Below are 3,728 nucleotides of genomic sequence, written 5' to 3' on the forward strand. Positions count from 1 at the left end.
CTTAAGGTCTTTATTCAGATGCTGGGTATGTAGGTGCTGCTTTTTGCTCTATCTCTCCCTTCTCCTGGCCAGCCTAGATTGCTTTACCTCCTCAGCCAGGTCAGTCCATCGTGGAAGGACACAACAGATTGGTTGAACTCAAGACTTATTAACTAATAATGACCAGATTTACAAAATTCCAAAGCAAAGGGTGCTTTGGAATCAACTTTAGAAGTGTCCACGCAAAAGCGTATTGTGAATCTTGTTGGTAGATTGCAACGCGGATTTCCATCTTTGTGATCCTACCATTCAGTCAGCCATAGGACACCGCATTCCTTTACCAGGATCCATGCGCTGGTACCCTAAGCTGTCAGTGTAGAGAGCTAATCTTTTTGAATTATTCGTGGTTGCGAAACTTATGAGGGCTTTCTCTAGCGGGGACATTCCATGACTTCGCCACTGTTCGATCAGGTTTCCCATTCGGCCTGCGGGAATGCGCCGCAGGTTAACCTTGTACTGTCCTCTAATGTCCCTGCAAATGGTTGTTCCAACAATTCTAATGAGATCAGTGATAAATCAGCTCCTCATCCATCGCGTGAGGTTCTTCCTTCGACTACCTTTCCTCTTCTCTAGTCTAAACAAAAATACTCAGTTGTTTACCGATTAATCTCTTGTTTTTACAACGTATATTCTCTACACTTCTCCCAGCATGGTCCGCTAACGTAAGAACCGACACTATTACATAGCCACAAGAGAAAATTAAGATCATAAGATCTGGCATGGCATAGTGTGGGAAGAATACGCAGTAGTTTGGTCTTAAGGAAGGTTATCGCGGACAAACTTGTCTCGGCTTTCCCGTTTTCTGTATATTGGAAGCTAACCAATCCGTGTCCGTAGCACCTGTCTTCTGATTAAAATGGACACGCAGGGGCGCACCATGTAATATCTAAGGATTGCAAAGAGTTTGTCCCAGGGATAGGTTTCAATGGTACCAGGATATCAAATTTTAAGCAAGAAAATAACAAAGGAATGCAGGCAGTTGAACTGAGGACCTGAGCACTGAATGGCTGAATAAAAGATAATCCAGGCTTAACAGACTCACTTGGTGCACAAACTCAAACAGATGATGATGACGATAGTTGTTGTTTGCTAGCTGCTATAAAAAGCTGTCTTCTGTGTGCTCCAATATGCACGTACAGACTGAAGACATCCAGACATTTCAGTGAAAGTCAGGAGTCCAACAAGCTTCCCTTCAGACTGACACTGACAGAGAAATCCACAAAACCTTTGCAGTAGTCCAGGAAAGTCCCTTCAGAGATGAGCTTAATATCTTTATAAGGTCTAATTGTAGAAACCTTCATCTTCATACCATCTGTCTCAGTCAGATGTCTGCCAACAACAACTGCTCTGATGTTTCAATCAAACAGCGCTGACTCATTTTGCGGAGAAATTTTACCATAAACCAGTTGGAGTTGTTGGAGCCGACTTCTAAGGACACGCGCCGTCAAAATGGCTTAGCAGTTTAGAGAATATCTGACTTGGCCGCAATGTTCGTTGGAAGCCGTTTGACCTTCTAATGAAGGAGATCACGGAGCGGCTGCGTTGAGGATAGAAAATGGTCTCAGCGTTGCTCTAAGGCAGTTAAGGAGAGATATCTGTGATCTTTTTGGCCCTGAATGTACAAATGCCTCAGATGATATATCCGTTGTTCCCAACTAGGCATTCCAGTATGCCAGCTGTGGGGCATTCCGAGCTGCCTGAGTATTATGTTTGCCTTAGCCTTTCTGGAGGGTGACTTGAAAGCAGAGAATTGAATTCAGACCGAATTCTACAAAGAGTCCTAACGAATAGATTGGCTCAAAATACGCCTGAGACGATCTCTTCTGAAGTCAAAAGGAGCCCGGAGAGTCTCTCCTGTCTGTTGCTATTCTTCTTTAGGGCAGTTCGTGCTTTAAGCACAACAACAATGTAGTCACCACAAATCACACGTGTAGACACCGGAAGCAGGTTTGGCTAATTCTACTGACAGAAGGCAGGAAAATAGAAGGTCCCATGAAAACAACTGAGCAGTGTTGGGTTGAATAACAGGTGGAGCCTCTAGCTAGAGGGTCTCCTTTGAGCGCCTTGCTCCAAATCTGGTTGTATATTGGGGTTCTCCCTTGCCTCAGCTGAGGGCACATTATACTATTCTCTACCCATCTTGTAATCAATCCAGGCAGTGCACTTGGGCTGGGTCTGTGCAGTCTCGGCTGACTGTTCTGTCTACCAGTAGCTGGTGTTTTGCACCTCTGGTATTCTTGCCAATTCCTTTCTGTGTCCCGCTCATGTATTGACCCATGTGCCTGTTCATCTTAGCCGATATGATGCCTGACAGGAGCTTCCATGTAGTACTGAGGCAGGTTATTGGTCGGTAGTTGGAGGGGACCGGTCCCTTCTTGGGGTCCTTGGGGATCAGGACCGTCCGACCTTCGGTTAGCCATTCCGGGTGTCTCTCGTTAACTAGCAGCTGGTTCATTTGTGCTGCCAGACGCTCGTGGAGTGCAGTCAGCTTCTTTAGCCAGTAGGCGTGAACCATGTCGGGCCCTGGTGCTGTCCAACTCTTCATACTGGAGACCCTTTCTTGGATATCTGCCACTGTGATGGTTACTGGACCCTGTTCAGGGAGGTCGCTGTGGTCTGCCCTCAGATCCACTAGCCACTGAGCATTGCCGTTATGGGTTGCGTCCTTCTCCCATATGCTCTTCCAGTATTGCTCCGTCTCCAGCCTTGGTGGTGCTGTTCTCTTATTATTGTTCCCTTGCCACTGAGAGTACACCTTTGCTGGTTCTGTGGAGAACAGCTGGTTTATTCTCCTGCCTTCTATCTCTCTGGTGTACCTCCTCAAGCGGCTGGCAGGTATGGACAGCTTGCTGTATTTCTTATGCACCTTCTTTGTCGCACCTTTCTGCAACTCCGTTAGTTGGCTAACCTCCCTCCGTGCTACTTTGATCTTGCCCTCTAGCCTCCTTCTCCATGGAGGGTACTGCCCCTTGTGGCTGTTCAACTTGTAGCCAAGCATCTCACTGATCACTGCTGCCGTATTGTAGATCAGCTTGTTAGTGTCGGTAATCGTGGTTGTAGGTATTGTCCGTAGTGCTGCATTAACATCATCTAGCAGACCTTCTGAGGGTACTTCACGTAATCTTGGTAACCGGCTACGGGGGATCCAGGTTTCAAGCTTGGCCATGATCCTATTTTTCAGGTCAGTTCCTCTCGCACTCAACGATCCTTCTCCTATCGCACTTGGGGCTATGTACCCAATCTCGGGTGGGGGTGATGATATCTCCCCCCTGACCTGGCGTCCTGACTCCTCCTTGCCGTAGCATTTGTGTTGTACCTCGTCAATCTCTAGCTGTGAGAGCAGTCCCTTCTTTCGAATGTTGGAACACTGAGCTACTAGTTGTTTCGCCGTCATTGTGGATGTTGGGTATCGAAGAATCCATAGGTCCGTCATCCTATTCATGTAGCCCCTTCCGCCGGGGTTACTTGCGTAGTAGCATTCCAACAACGCCCTGTTTTCGTCTCTTGCCCACCGATGCCTTCTTGTTCCAGTAGCCCACTTTTCGTCAGGGTGCCCTGGTTCCTCAACACCTGACGCGGACCTTGTTGATCCAAGAGAATAATCGCTGTAGTGCAGACCCCCGACTTAGCCACCTCACATCATTGTAATAAGTTACGTCACCATATTCAGCCTGGATGTCATGCAGAAA

The sequence above is a fragment of the Haplochromis burtoni genome, unplaced genomic scaffold, assembly GCF_018398535.1.
Source record: "Haplochromis burtoni strain Fernald_Lab_line unplaced genomic scaffold, NCSU_Asbu1 Contig_715, whole genome shotgun sequence".
In the NCBI taxonomy this organism is placed as follows: Eukaryota; Metazoa; Chordata; class Actinopteri; order Cichliformes; family Cichlidae; genus Haplochromis; species Haplochromis burtoni.